The 23,083-nt window shown below is 45.2% G+C and overlaps 1 long non-coding RNA gene across 1 annotated transcript; it reads right to left on the minus strand.

The window, feature by feature from the left end:
• Nucleotides 1–16,411: 16,411 nt before the first annotated feature.
• Nucleotides 16,412–20,223, minus strand: LOC142014101 (uncharacterized). Its single transcript, XR_012645861.1, has 3 exons — nt 20,213–20,223; nt 16,770–16,941; nt 16,412–16,567 (listed from the first exon to the last, which is right to left on the minus strand). It is a non-coding gene; the product is annotated as an uncharacterized LOC142014101 (long non-coding RNA).
• Between the last annotated feature and the right edge of the window lie 2,860 nt (nt 20,224–23,083).

The raw sequence follows: 23,083 nt of genomic DNA on the forward strand, positions 1-23,083 counted from the left end.
CATCCATTCTGATCGGTGAATGAAACAAGATTATGGCTACGTCTACACTAGCACACTTCGTCGAAGTAGCCTATTTCAACATAAGAACATCGAAATAGGCTACTTCAACTGTATCATCTACACATCCTCCAGGGCTGGTGCCATTGACGTTCAACGTCGAAGTAGCGATGGAGAACATCGAAAGGAGCCGCCCCAGAAGAAAATGCAGAGCATCCACACGCACAAGTGCTCCCCATCGAAATAAGGGGCCAGCAAAGCCCCAAGCCGCTCCCTTAAAGGGCCACTCCCAGACACACTCGGCCTGCATAGCACGAGATCCACAGAGCTGACAACTGGTTGTAGACTCCATGCACACAGCATGGACCCCCAGCTGCAGCAGCAGCAGCAGCAGCAGCAGCCAGAAGCCAGAAGCCCTAGGCTAAGGGTTGCTGCACGCAGCAACCACAGAGCCTTGCAGGGGCTGGACAGAGCATCTCTCAACCCCCAGCTGATGTCTGCCATAGAGGACCCCACTATTTCGACGTAGCGGGACGCGGATCGTCTACACGTGCCCTACTTCAACATTGAACGTCGAAGTAGGGCGCTATTCTCATCTTTGGATAGGAATAGTGATTTTGACATCTCGCCGCCTAACGTCAATTTCAACATCGAAATAGCTCATGGCACGTGTAGATGCGACGTGTACTATTTCAACGTTGTGCCAGCTACTTCGAAGTAGCCGGCTAGTGTAGACGCACCCTATGAGGCACTGTATGACTTGACCAACGAGGAAATAGACACCTTCAATAAGAAAGGAAATCAATAATTTGGCTAGTTCCTTAAAGCGCTTCCTCCTCCTCTCCGCTAGCATCAGTTTTGTCTGGAAACACTTTGAAGTGGCTGCTCTTTAAACAAGTCTTGTTCTCTTGCGGGCACTGTGGTAAGTTTGCGATGGTGCTGGCTACCTGTTCTCAGGGAACACTATGTCAGGACATGTGCAGGAAACCGGAGTGGGTAGAGGGAGACTCACTCTTGACAACCTGCCATTAGGCAGGGCTCTGTTTCAGGCCCTGTGTAGACAGGCAGCCCAACTCCCCCAGCCAGTGCAGGGCTGTTTCTGTACTGGGTGCTTTTGGGTATTTTGTCCAGTCTAGTTTGGACAACTCCAAGTGTCAAGAGAAGGCTCCACACATAGAACAGCTGAATGTCAGGGTCATTTCCTGGTACTTAACCTGAACATTCACTTTCTTAATTTCATTCCATTCCTCCTAATTACAGCTCTGAGTACTACACTGAGGGACAAGTTGTGGCTGGCTAATTGGTGGTGTGCAAATAAGAGACTCCTCCCGCTTTCACCACTCATGCAGGGGCAGCACACTTTCTATTCCTGCACTTTTCTGATTAGAGTGTGTGATACCCTGGGGAGTCTCTCCAACACAGGCAAAGTGGAGGTGGGATTAAGGCTCCATCTCTTTCATGGCTAGGTGGGCACCTGCTTGTACCTCTTTCTAAGAGACAGTGCAGCAGAGCCTCCCCATCTACTCAAACAGTTGTTGGATTGCTCTGCAAAACAATGTGGAAATATGAAGTATTATGACTTTCGGAGTTCTTCTGGGTTTAGAGCTGCTCCACACTACACGCCTACCCCCACTGCCCCCCCCGATGCCCATGAGTTTTCTGAAGCAACTGAGTGCCATCGTTCATTCCTTTGTCACCCTAGAATGTGTGTCAGCTAAACCAGCCAATTTGAATATCTCCACAGTCCCAAAGTATTCCCACACCTGTTCTTTATCAACAGTTATTTGTACAGGTTCTTTCTTCCTTAATAAGTAATTAGGCTCTTTTCTCTAAGTGGGTCTTGCTGAAGACAGATTTAAAAACCAGCTTGATATTGCATTCACTTGTAAAAACCCTCCTAAACATAGTTCTTTTCACTTACAAGTGGACCTGGTTTCTGCCCTAGTCCTTCATTTTGCTTTGGCAAAGAGGGATCCCTCCCCGTTCCTTGCAACGCCACAAATTCTATCATCTGGATTTTCAAGACTAAGATTGGATCATAATTTAATTCCAATTTGCCCTAAATTCTGGTATTTGCCAATCAACTTTTGTTAAGTCTTTTACAAGCTTCATAGTAAGAGTCAGAATATGGGACCTCCTGGAAAGCACTGTGAGGGCATAATCCCTATGGCCCAGGCCTACAGGAAAGAATATGGTGGCTAGCCTACCTTAGCCAGAAGACACCACACTTTGACACACACACCCCTGCTCCATACACATGGAGTACAAGCACCAGCAAATCCTGTACGCTATTGGCCTACCCAAGAGCAAGGACAACAGGCCAAAGCTCTACCTGGCCACAAGGCCTTGCACTCTAGAATCCTTCCTCTGAGAAGAAGTTTGAAGTGGCTGAAAGAGTCTTTGCTCCTGGGAGATGCAAGGGGCACATGGACTAGGGAGGGCATTTGACAGAGGAATGACTAGTTGTGGATAAAAGTAGAGAATATGTGCAAGGTCTTTGGAAAGAGAAAACAGTTAAGGACATAGAGGGGAATGGCAATTGTGAAAAAATGCATAGTTTTACGTTAGGTGGATAGAGATCTAGTTGATTGGTCACATTCTTTGAGAAGATAATTAATTTTCTATGCAAAGGAAATGCAGTAGGTCTAATATCCATGGATTTGAGTAAGGCATTTAGTATAGCTCCACAAGAGAAATTCTTTGTTAAACTGGAGATGGAGAATTATGTAAGAATTGAAAGGTGAACAAGGAGGTGGTTAAAGGGTAGACTGCAATGGGTCATGCTGAAAGTTGCACTATCAAGCTGGAGGAAGGTTATGAGTGGAGTTCTTCAGGCATCATCTTGGGACCAATCTTATTCGAAATTTTGGGCGAGTACCACTGTGTCAATGGGAAAATAAACACTACTGCACTCCCTGGCAGCACAATCAGACCAAAGTCTGGCACCCCCAACTACTTCCTACCCAACTCTGCCTGTGTTGCTCCAGTGGCACTGAGCTCTATCTTGCCTCATTGCAGCTGAGCCGTATCCTTTCCAGTAACTCTTTGGAGCTCTCCACATCTTCGATCAGTAAGGCACCGGTCTGCTCAACTGCTGTTCCAGGAGCCTGCAGATGACTTAGCCCTTAGAAGAAACCTCCATCTCTTCCCCTGTTCCAGTCCCAATTGAGCTAGTGTCATCATTTTGCACTTTTTGCCCCATCCTAGTACTTCTGGTGAAGGGGAGGGGCAGCTTTGGCTCCACCCACCAAGGGGATGGCAATGGTACCAAGCTCTCTAGTCCAAAGGGAGGCCACTCTGCCTCACTATGCTGACACAAGAACACATGTATTTAAACTGGCCAAGAACAGTTTAAAATTGGATTAGGCTTGAAATTAGATGAAAGCTTCTTTCCCTCAGAGCTGTGAAATTCTGGAACAGCCTTCCCAGGGAAGTACTGGGGGCAAAAAACATAACTGGCCTCAACACTGAGCTTGATATATTTGTGGAGTGGATAGTATGATATGCATGTGACCCATCTGTAACTACTAGTAGCAAAAATCTCCAGCCATTGGGGATGGGACACTAAATGGAGAGGACTCCGAGTCTATGTCTACACAGCCGAGTTATCTCAAAATAACAGCAGTCATTTTGAAACAGCTTGGGTATTGTCTAAATGATGCACATGCTATTTTGAAACAAATTCGAAATAATGGGTGCATTATTTCGATCGCGATAAACCTCATTTCCTGAGGAACTACACCTATTTCAAAATAGGTCATAATGGGCTCCAATGGCACTATTTCAAAATACCGCTATGGACCCAGAAGTGCATTTTGCATGTGGTTGTGTTATTTCAAGATTTCATTTCAGATCTAATATCTTATTTTGAAATAGGGCTGTCATGTAGATGTAGCCTGACTTAGCACACAGAATTCTTTCTCAGGTGTCTGGCTGGTGGATCTTGCCTACGTGATCAGGATTCAACAAATGATTAAAAAAGAATTGTACCCTACGCTGCATTGGCAGAGAACCAACGGTGGGGCTTCACCTTCCCATATAGCATGGGGTGTGGGTCACTTGCTGGTTCAAAATCATATCAATGGTAACTTCTCTGTAACTTGAAGTCTTTAATTCATGGTTTGAGAACTTCAATATCTCAGGTTAGCGGTCTGTTACAGAAGTATGTTGGTGAGATTCTATGGCCTGTTATGTGCAGGAGGGAAGACTAGATGATCACAATGTTCCCTTCTGGCTTTAAAGTTCTCCGTGCCTATGAAAGCAGACAGAGAGAGAGAGAACTATATAAAGAAATGTTAAAAAAACAACAACCAAGCAAGGAGCTCTAAGGTTTGTAACGTTTTGTTGATGTTTCTACCTTATGAGTCTAACTAAGTAGTGCCATTTAAATTGTAACACATTTCAAGTTCTTTTAAAAATGATTGGCCTGATTTGTAGTATGCTATTATAATAAAAGCTCCAGTTGAATATGCAGGATGGGATAGGTGATTACTATTCTGTCGGCTTATAGTTGGCCAAATACCATTTTCAGGTACTTGTTATTCAAAGACTAAAATTAGACATTTACTTAGACAAGGAGCTGTGACAAGCACATGCTATCAGAGTGTACACAGAGCTGGGATATGCCTACACAGGCATTTATCTTGCGCTCATTTCAGTCACTGAGCTCACAGAAGTAGCACCTGTACCACACGAGCATGAAACTTAGCCTTTAGCTAATAGCTCCATTCCACTGAACATTCTGTCATGTGGAATAACACAATCAAGTATTGGGCAACAAAAGAGCAGGACCTTGTTGTCAAGACTGCTTGCCTCAAGTAGCTGGTGTGAGACACTGAGATGGCTTAGGACTTAGGGACACACTGACCTGAAAACCTTGGTTTTCCTTCTGTGGTTGCGTCCAGTCTGACCTTCATTAAAAGCTTCTACTGGGGTGACTCAGCCAGTCCTAGTTTATTAAAGTACTTCTAGAACTTCTGTCTTTTTAGAGTCTGCCAGCAGTCCTTCATTCAAAGAGTTGGATGGTTTCCCACCTAGAGCTACTCCTAATATCTTTCTCCCTCATCTTTCCTTCAGATGTCCATGTGCAGGCCACTGTACTATTAATTATTATTGTACACAATTACTTTCCAGATTCTTGTTCAGTAATCCATGCTTGACACAGGTGCCGAGCCTTTGGTCATTATATTTGAAGACTCTTGGAGATCAGGGGAGATATTGGATGACTGGAAAAAGGCAAATGTAATGACCATCTTTAAAAAAGGAAAGAAGGACAATCCAGGGAACTATAGACCGGTCAGCCTTATCTCAATCCCTGGGAAAATAATGGAGGGGATCCTCAAGGAATCCATTGTGGAGCACTTGGAAGAGGGGAAAGTGATCAAAAGTAGCCAACATGGATTCACCAAGGGCAAGTCCTGCCTGACCAACCTGATTAGCTTCTATGATGAGGTAACAGGTTCTGTGGACATGGGGAAGTCAGTGGATGTGATATACCTGGACTTCAGCAAAGCTTTTGATACAGTCTCCCACAACATTCTTGTCCATAAGTTAAGGAAATATGGATTGGATCCTTGGACTATAAGATGGATAGAAAGCTGGCTGGACGATCGGGCCCAACAAGTAGTGGTCAATGGCTCAACATCTGGATGGCGGTCGGTTTCAAGCGGAGTGCTGCAAGGCTCGCTTCTGGGGCTGATGTTGTTCAACATCTTTATTAATGACCTGGATGAGGGTCTGGATTGCACCCTCAGCAAGTTTGCGGATGACACAAAGCTAGGGGGACACGTAGATATGTTGGAGGGTAGAATAGAATCCAGAGTGCCCTGGATAAATTGGAGGATTGGGCCAAAAGAAATCTGATGCAGTTCAACAAGGAGAAGGGTAAAGTCTTGTACCTGGGGGCGGAAAAATCCTAAGCATTGTTATGGGCTGGGGACCAACCGGCTCAGCAGCAGCACAGCAGAAAGGGACCTAGGGGTTATGGTGGATGAAAGGCTGGATATGAGTAAACAGTGTGCCTTTGTAGTCAAAAAGGCTAACAGCATATTAGGGTGTATCAGGAGGAGCACTTTGAGTGGATGTAGAGAAGTGGTTGTTCCCCTCTGTTTGGCACTGGTGAGGCCACACCTGGAATATTCTGTCCAGTTTTGGGCCCCCCAGTAGAAAAAGGATGTGGATGTGCTGGAGCAGGTTCAGTGGAAGGCAACAAAAATGCTTAAGGTGCTGGAGCACAAGACCTATGAGGATAGGCTGAGGGATTTGGGCTTGTTTAGTTTACAGAAGAAAAGACTTAGGAGTGATTTAATAGCAGCCTTCAGCGTCCTGAAGGGGAGCTCTAAAGAGGATGGTGAGAAACTGTTCTCAGTGGTGTCAGATGGCAGAACAAGGAGTAATGGTCAGAAGTTAAAGAGGGAGAAGTGTAGGTTGGATATTAGGAAAAACTACTTCACCAGGAGGGTGGTGAAGCACTGGAATGCGTTGCCTAGAGAGGTGGTGCCCCCTTTCTGTTCTGGCAGCACTTGTGCAGCTTGTCCAGCCAATGAAGTCTCATGGAGTAGAACTGTACCTGTTCTCTGAAGCCTCCTCACACTTCTGACTGTTCTTCATCTTAAAAGTCCCCATTATCAATGGCTTCCTCCCTGTGTTGCTTTGCTCCCTTCTTTTCTCCTTCTTAGTTCAACAGACCCTCCTCATTTCCTCCTGTGTCTGTCCACAGACAGCCCTCCTTCCCAGTCGCTTCATTACTGCCCCCCTAACACACATACACACAGACACCATTAGCAGCTCCCTTTTCCCCTCCCAGCCCCTCCCCTTCCCTTCAATAATCTATCTACATATTAAAATGAGTTTGTCCCTGATTTACATGCGTAAGAAGGGATGTAATAATGAGGACGTAGATTAGAAGATTTAGCACAATCGTTTGTGTAGATTGTGTCCCATCAAAGGGCAGCTCTGACGAGCCGAGATTAAGGAGCAAACAGCTGCCGCTGGAATTCAGTCCATTTGTTTGTTTGCTGTTTTCTCTCTTGACTTCAGCAAACAGTCTCATTAGCATGCAAGTGATTTGCTCCTTAAGCCTTTTCCTGTTTATTATTGGGGGAGTTGCTGACGGGGGCTTTGTAGAGTCCTGGCCCAGATCTAGGAGATGGACATGCAAATCAAGATTAAAATGGGAAGTAATTAAAAACAAAGAGGGGGCATGACACCTTGGTACTCTCTTCTTTTGGGGGTGAGGGGTTGCTTTAAGATTCAGACATCACACGAGCGAATACAGGACACAAGAAGCTGTGGTCCAACACGACTGACGATCCCCTTCAAAAACAACAAGAAGTCCTGTGGCACCTTATAGACTAACTGATATTTTGTTTCTCACACTCATACCTCTGGGTTCTTTCCCTATAGATTGAAGTCCCTTCCTCCCAGTCCCACCAAAAATATCTGCCTGTCTACTAAACTCATTTGCCTCTTTGGTTCAGCAGCCTTGTGTGACAACTTGTTCTATATGACCACTGCTGTCCGACTGAGATGGTTTCTACCCATACGACCATGCCTTGGGATCTGCACTCTCTCTCCCAGAGTCCAGTCTTTTTGGCTGTAGCCACACATTAGGCTGGAGGGCGAGAGAGTTCCCTTATCACTCTCCTGAGCAGCACAGTATGAGATTTTTCATTTCACGTATGCTGTCAGTTTGGCATCATTGTCAACAGGCTTTCTGTACATTAACATGCATTTTCCAGTCACTGGCTCCCATAGGTGCTGGAGCTAGGGTGCTGCCACATCCCCTGGCATGAAGTGGCATTCATCTTAGATGTGGTTTACAGTTTGGTTCAATATCACTCAGCATCCCCACTACACAAATTGTCCCAGCTACCCTGCTGCAGCCTCACAGTCTCCAAACTCAGGGACACTGCTCCTTTTTTATTTTCTTGCTCTTCCTATTTGGTATCATCAGCAAAACTTTGATATTTTGAGCCCAAAGTGTTGACTGATGCAATAAAAAGCCTTCTCGATAAGGGGGCTCAGATACTGCGCTGATGGGGGAATCTAAGTACCTAAATCAGGTGAGCTACTGGGGGCTCTTCCTTCATGGGGCCTTTTTCCAGATAGGGAAATTACAATTCACCCACCCTAATTTCAGAGCTTGCTTTTACATCCTACGTTATGGCCTCTTTAAGCTCAATGATCTTGTACTCGGAGCCTTTTCAAATGCTTTTCTTCGGCAAGGAATAAGGCGTGCCATGTTAAATCCCTGCTCTAACTTGGGTTGATTTCAATGGAGTTATACTGGGGACAAACTTGGCTAGGTGTCTTTAAGCAGTACACAAAGGCAAATAAACAAGGCTAACCCAATGTTCCCTTACCAGCCACTGGACAGTTTCTAATGGTATCTTCTTCACCCCCGATGTCAACGTGGTAGCAAACTCAGTGTTTTTTTGTTGCTGTTACGTCTGATGATCCTTAGGTTTGGTTACTAACTGCAAGATCTATTGCTATCCAGATGGAACCAGCTTACTGAGTGATGACGGTCTTCCACTATCTGTTAAAAACATATTTCCCCTCACACCTCATACCAGGTTAGTTTTTGAGATGGTGGAAATATCAGATGGGACAGAGGCTCTACCAGAAATGCCATTAAAATAAGACAACCCTTTTCTTTCCTTTATCTCAACGCCTGAGACTCCCATTTCAAGGCTGGTAAAATGAAGATAAATTCTAGATATTTCATTGAAAAAACCAGTGACGGTTACTGAGTGACAACATGTAAGTTATGTCATGTCATTTATCAAAGTTGGGCACCAAAAAGCCAGTCAGCAAAGAAGTAAAGGCATCTTAGAGCCTACAGTATCCACCTTGCAAAGTTATCTGTGACGAGAATGGGCTAGATTATACTTAGTCCTGCTCTAAGTGCAGGAGACTGGACTAGATGATCTCTCAAGGTACCTTCCAAACTTCTGATTCTCATAGGGCAGGTATTCCAGCACTCCTAGCCTCAGCCTGCTGTCTATGATGTTGTAGTTACCAAATGTATCGTAAGGAACGCACACAAAGGGAAAGTGTTCCTGTTAAAAATGTACCTGACCTTTGAAGGCTTCACTCAGCATGGAATTGCCCTAACAGAACCTACATTCTTTGAATCACAGAATCATAGGGCTGGAAGGGACCTCAGGAGGTCATCTAGTCCAGCCTCCTATTTCAAGCAGGATCAACCCCCACTAAGACATCCCAGCCAGGACCTTGTCAAGCTGGGACTTAAAAACCTCGAGGGATGGAGAATCCACCACCTCTCTAGGCAACACATTCCAATGCTTCACCACCCTCCTGGTGAAGTAGTTTTTCCTAATATCTGACCTACACCTCTCCCTCTTCAACTTCTGACCATTACTCCTTGTTCTGCCATCAGACACCACTGAGAACAATTTCTCACCATCCTCTTTAGAGCTCCCCTTCAGTAAGTTGAAGGCTGCTGTTAAATCACCCCTAAGTCTTCTCTTCTGTAAACTAAACAAGCCCAAATCCCTCAGCCTCTCCTCATAGGTCTTGTGCTCCAGCACCTTAAGCATTTTTGTTGCCCTCCGCTGAATCTGCTCCAGCACATCCACATCCTTTTTATACTGTAGGACCCAAAACTGGACACAACATTCAAGATGTGGCCTCACCAGTGCTGAACAGAGGGGAATACCTGCTTCTCTAGATCTGCTCGAAATGCTCCTCCTAATTCACCCTAGTATGCCATTAGCTTTCTTGGCTACAAGGGTACACTGTTCACTCATATCCAGACTTTCATCCACCATAACCCCTAGGTCCTTTTTCATCGTACTGCTGCTGAGCCAATCAGCCCTCAGCCTATAACTATGCTTGGGATTCTTCCACCCCAGGTGCAGGACTCTACACTTCTCCTTGTTGAACCGCATCAGATTTCTTTTGGCTCAGTCCTCCAATTTATCCAGGTCGCTCTGGATTCTCTCTCTACCCTCCACCATATCTACCTCTCCCCCTAGTTTTGTGTCATCCGCAAACTTGCTGAGGGTACAATCCAGTCCCTCATCCAGGTCATTAATAAAGATGTTGAATAACACTGGCCCCAGAACTGAGCCTTGCAGTACTCCGCTTGAAACCAACCGCCATCCAGATATTGAGCCATTGACCACTACTTGTTGGGCCCGATCGTCCAGCCAGCTTTCTATCCATCTTATAGTCCAAGGATCCAATCCATATTTCCTTAACTCATGGACAAGAATGTTGTGGGAGACTGTATCAAAAGCTTTGCTGAAGTCAAGGTATATCACATCCACTGACTTCCTCATGTCCACAGAGCTTGTTACTTCTTCATAGAAGCTAATCAGTTTGGTCAGGCAGGACTTGCCCCTGGTGAATGCATGTTGGCTACTTTTGATCACTTTCCCCTCTTCCAAGTGCTCCAAAATGGATTCCTTGAGGATTCCCTCCATTATTTTTCCAGGGATTGAGGTAAGGCTGACCGGTCTATAGTTCCCTGGATTATCCTTCTTTCCTTTTTTAAAGATGGGCATTATGTTTGCCTTTTCCCAGTCATCTGGTATCTCCCCTGATCTCCAAGAGTCTTCAGAGATAATGGCCAAAGGTTTAGCAATGACCTCTGCCAATTCCTTCGGGTGCATTAAATCCGGACCCACAGATTTGTTTACATCTAGTCTTTCTAGATAGGTCAGAACTTGTTCCTTCCCCACAGATGGCTGCCCTCCACCTTCCCATACTGCATTGTCTAGGACCATCATGTGGAAGTTGACTTTGTCTGTGAAGACTGAGGCAAAAAAAGCATTGTGTACTTCAGCTTTTCCGACATCATCGGTGACCACGTTACCTCCCTCATCCAGTAACAGCTCCACACCTTCTCCAATAACCTGTTTATTGTTAACATACCTGTAGAAACCCTTCTTGTTACTCTTCACATCCCTTGCCAGCTGCACTTCCAATTGTGCTTTTGTTTTCCTGATTACTGCCTGGCATTCTCCAGCCGTATGTTTATAGTCCTCCTCAGTCAATTGTCCAGGTTTCCATTTCTTGTATACATCCTTTTTGAGTTTAAGCTGACTAAGGATTTCCCTGTTAAGCCAAGCTGGTTGCCTACCATGTTTGCATTTCTTACTATGCAGTGGGATGGTTTGTTCCTGTGCTTTTAGTAAGACTTTTAAATTACTGCCAGTTCTCTTGAACTCTTTTCCCCTTCATCTCCCAAGGGAGCCTGCTCATCCGTTCTGTCAGGGAGTCAAAGTCTGGTCTTCTGAAGTCGAGGGTCTGTATGCTACTGCTCACCTTTCTTACTTCTGTCCAGATCCTGAAATCTACGATCTCACGGTCACTGCAGCCCAGGTTTCCTCTTACTTCTATTTCTTCTACTAGTTCTTCCCTGTTTGTGAGCAGCAGGCCAAATTGCGCACAGCCCCAGGTCAGTTCCTTCAGCACTTGTACCAAGAAGTTATCCCCAACTTTCTCCAAAACCTTCCTGGATTATCTGTGTGCTGATGTATTGGTCTCCCAACAAATGTCGGGATGATTAAAGTCTCCCATGAGAACCAGGGCCTGTGATTTGGAAGCTTCACTTAGCTGCCTGAAGAAAGGCTCATCTATCTCCTCTCCCTGATCGGGTGGTCTATAGCAGACACCAGCTACTACATCACCTCTGTTACTTCCGCCTCTAAGCTTAACCCAAAGATGAAAAAACTGGATTTTTCTCCTTCCTCATACTGGAGCTCTGAGCAATCATACTGCTCCCTCACATAGAGCACAACTCCTTCTCCTTTTCTCCCGTCTGTCCTTCCTAAGCAGTTTATAACCTTCCATGACCGTTCTCCAGTTATGTGAATCGTCCCACCAAGTCTCTGTTATTCCAACCACCTCATACTTGTTTGACTGTGCCAGGGCCTCTAATTCTTCCTGTTTGTTCCCCAGGCTTCTGGCATTAGTGTACAAGGATCTTAGAGAAGGGGCCGATTGGCTCACTTTCTCCTCTTCACCCAGGAAACCCACTTGATTGTTCCCTCTGCCTTCCCCACGGCTTGTGTCACTTTCCCCCAATGAACCTAGTTTAACCTTTGCCTAGATAGTATAGTGAAATAACACAAAAAAGCTGAAAGTGACACAGAACGTCTGCCTGAATGTTAGAATGCTGCACAGAACATGCCAGGGCTGCTATAGATGATATAGTGACTGAGGCATGGCTCATGTTTCTCAGCCTCACCCTTAATCCCCCACCCTACCCCACCCCCAATGAACATGCAGAACAGACTCTGCCTTCTGGATGTTAGGAAATCATTGTAAAATCATTCAGCCTTGTTTTAGAATTACAGCTCCGTCACGCAATCAATAAAATAGCCACGGTTTGGTTTTTGTTTTTTGTTTTTTAAATGAAGCTGTGAGTGCAGACACATTGCCCCACTCTGCTCCCTTTGTGTTAACTTAGGTGGCACAAAGAGAGGAAATAATGCTCCCTCCCTATGGAGGTTGGGGCAGGAGGGGGCATGACTATACTATGGAGTGGCTATCCCTAAGCAAAGGATGATTCTTTGCGAGCTGGCGCAGGTTAGAACAGTCACTAGGTTCCTCTGATCTATGCCGGGATCAGCACTGGAGCAGAACAAAGACTCTGGCTCCCTGATCCCTCTTCCCCCCTCAGTTGATAGAAGTCAGCTCAGCAGAGAATCTGCCTCATGGTCTGGAAAGTTCATCCTCAACAGCCCTGGGCTTAGCACCCGTTGGTGTCTGATATCTCTCTCAGTATTTCCTCCCATCTTTCCCTGTCCAGTGCAGAGTGGCTTAGTTTCTGTAGACTACTAGCTCCTCACCAATCTACTATATCATCTATCCACTCTCTGTGGGGTCTGCCTATCCTATTCGAGCCGTCCATTATGTCGAATACCCAGGCTTTGATTTTTCGTTTGTCGTTCATTCTGGAAAGTTGACGGACTACATTAGTGCATTATCTTTTTGCTGTTATCCTCAGATACCCTTCCCTCCTGTTGCTGGTTATACACATAGTCTGAAATCAGACAGTACGCTCCAATATGCAGGGACTGTGTGTTTGTACAGCCCAGCGGAGTCCCCCTACTGATGAGGATATCTTGACATTACCAGCATGCAAACAAACAACAACAACAAAGAAAGCACAATTTGTAAATCACTAAAACTAGCTCCAGTCCAAGTGGATTTCAGTGGCTCACTAAAAGGGCCTCTCCCAGTGTAAAGACTATTAACTAACCCTGACAAATTTGCACTCCCTGAGTCCTCTCTACAGTGGATATAAATTATAGAATTTTGTTTCATGATTAGAAAAGCGTTTTGTCATCACTGTCCTCAGTTTCAGAAATGGCTATGCTGTTTTGCCCAAACCGAACAAACACAAAGCATCCAACTCACCTCTGGCAGAGACAAACCTGCAGAATTTCACCACCTAAAAGTCATAAGGGAGTTGACAATAGAAATGCTTATTCAGTCGTGATTTAAATCATTAGTGCTTCAGCTACAGAATGAGCCAAAAACCTCAATCTGCAGCCAAACCATCTCAGTAAATAAAAAGTAAAGAAGAAATTCTGCATGCCAGCCTGGGCCTACTGCTGGCCAGGGAACTCAATCACTCAGCACTGCCCTCTTCTGGCTGGTTCTAGGGCTGGCAGTGGTGGACTCCAACGGTAGCTGGGTCCAGTCCTCAAGCTAGAGGAAGACTCCATCTGATACAGAGACTGAGAGTGTGGAATCATACATAGGAGAAAATGTGGGGGATCTGGGAGACTTCCTGTTCCCTTCCCCCACAGAAAGAAAAGTTTGGAGAGCCTGATAGGCTCTGGGTGGCTCAGGTGTAAGTGGAGGTGTGGTGAGGGATTGGGTTATTGCTTTACAGGCTATTTTCCTGAACAATGCAGTGAATGCACCAATTAGCCTGTCTACATACAGAAACCTCAGTCAACTGTACTGTAGGAAGTCGGGGGTAAGGGGTATGAGCAATCTGCTCTGGATCATCCCAGATGGTGCCCAGTGAGGCAGTGGCTGGGGGAGATGTGTTAAGGGAAGGGGGGGGGGGACATTTCTGGTTTACAATCACATAAGTTTTAGTTAAAAAGGCAGCGGCTGAATTGTGCATATTTTCTGTCACAACACCTCCTGCACTAATGTACATCCAACGTTAGATGCGGTTCTCTAGAGTAGCTGTCACCAACATCACCTGTGATCATCCAACCATTCAGCGTGGCAAGGGGAGAGGACGACAGTGGAATAACTGCCCTGTACATCTAGGCAAACTCTCCTCTATGTTTTCTTCTGGGATTGAGGGCTCCCAGGGACAGCTGCATCGCTTGGATGTCTTAGTTAGTAAAAGGGTGGCTGAACTCCTGTCCACTGTTTCATCAGCGCCTTCTGAACAAACTCCAGTCAGACGGCAACTTGTGAAGTTTTAAATTTAATTTTAGAGCCCGTTTGGTCATTTCCAGCCCTGCCCCTCAGTTCCTATGTGAGGCAGGGGCTGGGAGGCCACCCTGATGATGCGCTTAGCAGACAAGAGAGGAACCGCTGACAGACGCTTTCTGTAGTAAATATTATCCCCACGCCACCTCCAAATACACACACTGCCTCCCACTGCAAGAGTCAAGCTTGAGACAGAAGGGGGCATTTGGTGCAGGAGGGACCTGCCTGAAAGCCATTGCTTCAGGGCACCAGGTAAAATCAAGAAGCACTGAAGCAAAAGCATGGCAGGCCAGCAAATATTGGCCTCGGAGACTGTGCCACAGTGAAAGGACTGGGGTGGGGGTGAGGGGAGCCTTTACTTGTCTGAGGAGCTGGGACTGCTGCCAGGAGCCAGCTTCTTTCCCTGGTGGTGGCAGCAGATTATCCCCTCACTTGCTCCTCTCCTGCCACCCAAAGACACAAAACTTGGTCAGCCAGAACTAGGGCTCCCTTCAGGCTATGCCTGTCAGAGGTTATGGAAGCATGGCTGTAAAATGGCCACAGGCACCAAAAGGTCACATTTAACATCAGCCTTTTCCTTTGGGAACTGTACAGCAGCTGCATGGAACCAATGAGGGCAGCCTGGTTTTCACAGCTGGAAAAGTTGGTGCATGTCACATATCATAGAACTGGAAGGAACCTCAAGAGGTCATTGAGTCCAGTCTCCTGCCCTCAGAACAGGAACTATCTCCTGCCCTAATGTTTTTTTTTTTTAAATCTAACCTATTGAGACCCTTGAAAGGCCCCCTCAGGGTTGACCTTACAACACTTGGTTTACAAGACCAGTGCTCTAACCACTGAGCTATTTCCTTCCTCCTAAAATGAAAGTTCTGTCAGAAGTGGGATCTGAACCCATACCTCCCTTTGCAGACCAGAACATCCAGGTGGGGGAAAGACAGTATCTTGATTCTGGCATCTTAGACCACTTGGCTGTCTATGCTGGGTTTGCATTTGGTTCGTCTTCCTTTCCATGGGGCATATACAACTCTGTGTTGCAACCCCTTTCTGAGTTAAGGGCACTACTCTCTCTACTCAAGCCTCTCCTGCCCAGGCAGCTTCCCTCTTCAGAAGAGAGAGCTCCAACTTGTGCAAGCACTGCAAGCTTCTTCCCTAAATACGATCATTGTTATTATTACTATTGCTATTATGTCATAAATCAACAGCCTGCCTTCTAGTCTGTTATCTGGGGATTCTGCTCTAATCTTGATGATCGCTGAGGCAGTGTAAATCCAGCGCACTGGGTGATAATCTGGCTACATAAAAATGGATGTTTTAGACATAATCAAAAGGTTTCATTTTAATATTGTGCAATATATTTTTGGTTTCAAGTGCACTGCACGGTGGTAATTCTTGCCTGCTGCTCAGCACCACATTAGTGTTTTTAAAGTACCGTTAGTGCGTGGGGTGCAGACTTTGGAATTTAATGTACACTGTGTGGAACCAATCCTCAGATGGGAAAACAGAAACTTCTCAGCTGTGGTTTGGTACAGAACAGAAACAATTACACCGTGCAGGCTGGTGACATCTGAAAGCTGGCAGGGAAGCTGGCCCCATCCCAGTGACTGCAGTGCACTTTTCTCCCCTCATGCAACCAGAAATCTGTAGGACTCTTTGTTTATTTTAACTGACAACTGGTGAGACGCATTTCGTTTTATTACCAACGGTTTGCGTAGATTGCAACTATCTTTTCAATTTAAGTCTGTGCTGAGCACATTATACCTGATCACGCAGGCCTGGCCTAAGAGACAAAAAGCATGCCATACACTCACTACCTAGTTATATGAACTGAGAGAAAGAGATGAAGAGAGAAACCAGCCACTGGAGAGAGAAAGAAGAAATCACAGGGTTTGCTTTATTTGTATTGTTTTATTTGAAGCCCCCTACATACACCTACATTCCACATCCTTGCTAGGTTTCAGTCAAGTTGTTTCCGTAATATCTTCCACCATGCTGGGTGATTTTTTTCAAACGTTTCTCTCCTTCATTTTGTCCCTCCTCTCCTTTTCCTGCGTCTGCCCCCTTTGAGTTCCCTGGTCTCCCCGTGCGGTACGATATCCTGGCCTGGCATGTTTTCCGTGCACCTGCACTCTGCTCACTAAAGCACATGGAGACCAAATCCATGTACCAGGGGAGAAAATTAAAAAAAAAACCCAAACTCAAAACACTCACCACTCTCTGGGGAGGCCACATGAAACAAGGTCACAAGCTGGAGTTGGCCGGTAGCCAGCTCTGTGACAGGGCTTTTTCTCTTCTCCTGGCCTGTGCTGGTCCCTCTCCCTCCTGCCCCAGACTCTTACCTCCAACTTCGTGCACTAGCAGGCTGGGATCTGGGCTACTTCATTGCCCCCCGCAGGTTTTACACTTGTGTCAGTCCATTATACTAGCACTGCAGCCTGCAAAGCGTGCTGGAGTGTCGGTGCTGCCCCGGCAAGATTAGGCACAGAAGTTTTGCATAGTAGTTCTGGTGCCCTGTAAGAGTGAAAAGAGTAGTAAGAACATAGGAGAGCTGGTAGCTGCAGATGGAATGCCCTTGGTACCACAACAGGGCATGCTCACAAATACAGATGAATAAGAGAGGCTAAATTATTGTGGAGGAAAGAAGGAAAGCAACCAAATCAAGGCAACAGTCCTGTGCCCCAACTCTAAGAGCATCCCCTGTTGTCCCCTCCCAGCTGCTAGCCACCAAAATTCCAGGGACAGCTAGAGCATGGAGTTGTGTCCCTGACCAGCTCGGCTAATAGTTATTGCTGGAACTATCCTCCAGGAGTTTATCCAATTCTTTTTTGAACCCAATTATATTTTGGCCTTAACATCCCACAGCTAAGAGTTCCACAGCTTGACTGCATTGCATGCAGAGATACTCCCTTATGCCTGTTTTCAATCTGCTGACGAGTAATTTCACAGGGTGGGAAGGACCACTTGTTCGTGCGTGACATGAAGGGGTAGATAATACTTCCTTATTCACTTTTTCCACACCTTTAATGACTTCATAGATCTCTACCATGTCCCCTCTCAATCATCTCTTTTTCCAAGCTAAACAGTCCCAAAGTGTTTTAATCTCTCCTCCTGAGAAAGTTGTTCCATACCCCCAGTAATTTTTTGTTACCTTTCTCTGTATTTTTACCAATTCTAATATATCTTTTTGAGACTTGAACTGCATACAGTACTCAAGGTATGAGTGTACCATGGATTTATACAGAAGCCCTATATTTGCTGTTTTATTAACTATATCCGTTTCATCATTTTATTAGTTTTTTTGTCTGCTGGTGCACATTGAGCAGATGTTTTCAGAGAACTATTCAGGATGATGTCAAGCTCTCTTTTATGAGTGTGGTAACAGCTAAGTTAGAACCCATCATTGTGTACGTGTAGTTGGGACTGCGTTTTTCAATGTGCATGACTTTTCATTTAATAACATTGAATTTCATCTGGCATTTCCCTGCCCAACTACCAAGTTTGGTGAGATTCCTTCGTAACTCTTCATGGTCTGCTCTGGCCTTAACGATCTTGAGTCAGTTTGTATCATCTCCAAACTTTGCAACCTCACTCTTCGCCACATTTGTCTTGGTAATTTATGAGTATGTTGAACAGGACCAGTCCCAGTACGATCCTTGGAATCTCTGCTATTTGCACCTCTCTCCACTGTGAAAACTGACCATTAATTTCTACCCTTTATTTCCTGTCTTTTAACTAGTTACTAATCCAGGAGAGGACCTTCTCTCTTACTGCATGACAATTAGTTTGCTTAAGAGCCTTTGGTGAGGGATGTTGTCAAAGGCTCTCTGAAAATCTGGGTACATTATATCCATCGGATGCACGTTGTCCACATGCCTTTTGACTATCTCAAAGAATTCTAACAGATTGGCATGATGACACTTTTCCCTTACAGAGACTGTATTTGATTCTTCCTCAATATATTATATTCATCTATGCATCTGATAAATCTGTCCTATGCTACTGTTTCGACTAATTTGCCTGGTACCGAAGTTAGGCTTACTGCCTGTCATTGCCAGGATGACCTCTGGAGCCTTTTTTAAAAATTGGCAATCTCACTAGCGATCCGCGAGTTATCTGATACACAGGCTGATTACACATTTTAGTTAGTGGCTTTGCAATTTCATATTTCAGTTCTTTCAGAACTCTCAACTCAATGCCATCTGGGCCTAGCAACTTATTATTGGCTAATTTAGTTCCAAAACCTCCTCTATTGACAACTCAGTCTGAAACACTTACTCAGATTTGCTACCTGAAAAGAATGGCTCAGGTACGAGAATCTCCCTCACAGCCTCTGTAGTGAAGACCAATGCAAAGAATTAATTTACCTTCTCCACAAACGCTTGTCTTCCTTGAGTGCATCTTTAGAACCTCCATCCTTCAGTGGCTCCGCCGATAGTTTGGCAGACTTCCTGCTTCTGATGTACTTTCAAAAATAGCTGTTAGTTTTTGTGTCTTTTGTCAGTGGCACTTCAAATTCTTTTTTGGCCAGCCTAATTATATTTTTCCACTTGACTTGCCAGAGTTTATGCTCCTTTCTAGTTTCCTAGTCTTCCAATTTTTAAAGGAAGTCTTTCCATTTCTAACTTTCTCTTTTACTCTCTTGTTTAGCCATGGTGACATGTAATATTGGCCTCTTACTTTTTTTAAATTTTGCGGTATACACATAGTTTGAACCTCTGTTATACTGGGTCTTTTTAAAAGTTTCCATGCAGCTTGCAGGCATTTCACTGCCTGGCTACAGCACCCTGGCCCATGTGTGCAGCCAGATGGGGATGCCTCTGCAGAGACAGACTCTGGTTGTATGCTTCTTGGAGCCACCTCCTCTCTTCAAACTTGCCATAACACAAATCTTGAGGAAAGTCTAAAGAGAAATATGGAGCCTACACTCTCTCTCTCTCTCTACAACCCTCTTCCGCCTTCTCCAGAGCATGGGGTAGAAGCTGTTGTGAAAAAGGCGGACGGTGTCCCTTTAAGACGTGCCTGGCTGTCCTGGTGTCTGTGGTGCAGTGAGGCAGGGAATGCACCGCTGATACTAACCAAGTTTGCCAGCCATGCTTTTCTCATGGCTCCCACACAATGGCCCGTTTTTTTGCCCACCTGCCGATAATGCTTAATTAGGCGAGGAGTTGATTAATTTGAGGTAATTGACAGCTAATTATAGGCCTGAGGGCTCATTAACTTGACGTCTTGTCTCAGTGAATTGGCTGAAGGGGGTCAGGTGATGTGCACCCTCCCCCCTGCCTCCCAGGCCCACACTATTCCCAGCACAGAGAGACTGTAGGAATTTACCTGGATGGCAGAGAGAGGGCTAAGAGAACAGCCTGTGGAGAATCAGCAGCTTAATTCAGGGGTAGAGGAAGGAGGGCAGAACTCCTGGGCTAGTACTGACACACAGAGGGACTAACGCCGCACTTTTTAGATACTAGAGAAATAAGTAGTGTTATAAAAGCCTACACGTAAGATGCCCCTTGCATTTTGGTCACAGAAACAGAACAGAACTGAGTTCAGGCCAGACAGCTCCAGCTGGCAAAACAAGTGATTTCAAAGCTGAAGGAGAGGAATTTCTGGATTCAGTCAGGGAGGGACTGGAAGCCAGTGGGAGAACACATCCCATACCACACTAGTGGGAGAGGGGAACAGTGGAATGACACCTGTGTAGGTTGTGAGTTCCTGAGACCCTGGCTCCTGTGTACTGACTCTGGGGATGCTGACGGACTATGGTACTATTATATTATAAACTTACTTTTACAAGGTAGGTCAAATCATGAGAGTGGATGAGGATGAGGGATGTCCTCTCAGCAGCGTGTAAGCTGGGCAGGGTTCCCTTCACAATGACCTGACTGGCCTCCAATATCGAGTAGCTCTCACTTCTGCTTCAGACCAGCCTTTATGGCCATCTATAGAGCTAAGAAATTAGCCAGTTCCTACACACCAATCCCAACAGAATAGTTACCTATGGGTTAAAAGAAAATTACAAACAACAGAGAGCAACAGAAGAGCATAAGAACTTCCAAACAGGAAAAAACATTAGTGCACCTTGTTTAGTATCCCAAACCCCTATTAAATTAAGTTGGTGGGCTATAGAGTCCCGTACTCTTCTGGAACAGACCCCGTAAGTCCAGCTGGACTGATATTTTAGCTTCAAAGTACTGGAGCTTCACAAATATTAACAAATTTATATGAAAAACCTCCTCGTGAGGCCAGGAAGCATTACTCCATTTCAGAGGAGGTACGCAGGTGCCAGACAGATTAAGTGACCTATGCAAGGTCACCCAGCAAATCTGTGGGAGAGCCAGGTATGCATGTAGATCTCCTGAGTCCTGCTCCTGAGTCTTCTTAGGCCTCTCTCCTACTACATTGCAAGAATACACATCAGTGCCTATTATTGTAGGCTCCAGCTGCCTTATATGCAAGTCCAGGGAAAAAGCCTGCTGACCCAGTGCATCAGCAAAACTTATTTAACACTTTTCCATCAGGGTGGGCATCAACTAACTGGGTGGAGGATGTTCCAGGCAAAGAATGCCGGCCTGTTCCAGTCACCATAAGCCTTGCCCACAGCTGTGGCTCCATCCTACCCTGTGAAAGTATAGAAGGGAGATTAGTTGCAAAGAATCTCTCAAATTTGGGGGTCACCTGAGTGCTTCATTTTTTCTTGTTGACCCATCTAAAGGATGAGTGACCAGTGGTTAATGAAAAATCTACATGGCAGATAATAGAGATTGGCATCCTTAGCAGTATAAATATCTGAGGTGGGCCAGACCAGGGATGATGTTTAAAAAGCATGCCAGAATAGAAAGCTTTCCAAAGCCGCTTTGCATTGGGTGCCTGGAACACCGGGTTGAGCTTGAATGCTCTACACAAATGGGACAGTCATACACAGTGCAGCTGACTAGCTGAGTGCTAGGTGGGACCCACCACCATGTAATCTGAGTGCCTTGCTGGGTGCTGCTGTGCCTCTACCAGGATGGAATGCTGCAGGACTGGCCTCCCCACCCCAAGTTCTTTAGCTTAAAATAGTATAGATGTTGCCTATGATTAGAGCAATTTGATTGAAACCCTTATCTCCAAAATCAGAACTCTCACATGACCAGTCAAGAGCTCTGTATGAGGGGAAGATGGATCAATCTAGAATACTATCACCCCTAAGAGTGAATTTGAACAAATATTGGAGGGTTTCACATGACCATAAATCTCATCTGATCTATTCTGTATACCCAGCACCATGTGTCATGCTTGAGTAGGCAGCCAAACACCCATGCCAGGGTTGCCATATCACAACTCAGCTATGGCGTAGCATGGTACAGGGAGCAGACAGTAGGAAAGATGGTCCTTGTTAGAGAGCTGTACTGTTGCAGCATAATGAGACGTTTCCACTGTCATGACTTCATACCGGTCTGAAAAATTATTGGTAATTGACTAGAAACCTGTGGGAGATCAGGAATTTTATGAACTTTCTAGCCATCTCCAATTCTTTCCTGTTTCTTGGCCTTGATGAGGATGTTGTCTAAATTGGAAAAGACATGTAAGCCTGTGCTTTCGAGATTTGCCACAAAGGTCACTAACAATTTAATGAAGACTCTAAGGGAAGAGAAAAGAGCCTGGCTAATAATGTAGTATTTTACCAGCACATTCCATTATCGCAGAAATTTAGGTACCTCCTATACGAATAACGAAAAGGGGTATATAAATAAATCTTCCTCAGATGTAGAGATGTCATGAATTCCCCTAGTAGAATCCTTTGCCAGAGGATGTTGTGAAGGCCAAGACTATAATGTGATGAAAAAAATAGATAAGGTCCTGAAGGATAGGTCCCTCAATGGCACTTAGGTAGGATGAGCAAGGCTTATGTCCTTAGCCTCTGTTTGTCAGAAGCTAGGAATGGGTGACAGATAGATTACTTGATGATTACCCATGCCGTTCATTCTTCGGGGACAGCTGCCACTCGCCACTGTTGGAAGACAGCACACTGGGTTACAAGGACCTTGGTGTGACCCAGTATGGCCATTCATATGTTCTTAATCACGTCTGATATTGGAGCCTGACTTTCCCTTCTTGAATTGGATTTGCTTCCGATTTCAGCAATTTTAGGATTCCCTGATTCTGGGGAATCACAAAGAAGGTGGAGTGCATCTGGTAAGCCTTTCGTCCTTGGAGAACAGCCCTGCCGCATCCAGGAGATGATATTGACTTTTAATAGACAAAAGCTTTTCAGAGGACTCTTAGATTTCAAAGGGCCATATACATCATCTTCCTTGTGGCTGTCTTGATCGTTCCAAAGAGGTGGAGGCCCTTCATGTCCACTGATTGCCAGATGTAAAGTCTGTTATTCCAGGAAGAAGTAAGAAAATCAGTCAATCATGTAAGTTTTGTTTTTCTAGGCAGTCATGGATTTTGCCTGGATGAGAATTACCCTGAGATGTTGGGACTGCTGACGTGGTTTTCTTTTGCTGCGCTACCTTCCCCCCATGGCTTTCATCTTTTGGATAATTTATTCTGTTGGCATTGGTGAAAGACACATCTCAGGCAATCACAAGAGGAGTACAGATTAATGCGAGAACTTTTGTTTTAGTTTCTTTTCACTTCATTCTACATCCACCTCACATTAGTCTCAGCT

This window comes from Carettochelys insculpta, chromosome 6 (genome assembly GCF_033958435.1).
Source record: "Carettochelys insculpta isolate YL-2023 chromosome 6, ASM3395843v1, whole genome shotgun sequence".
NCBI classification, from domain to species: Eukaryota; Metazoa; Chordata; order Testudines; family Carettochelyidae; genus Carettochelys; species Carettochelys insculpta.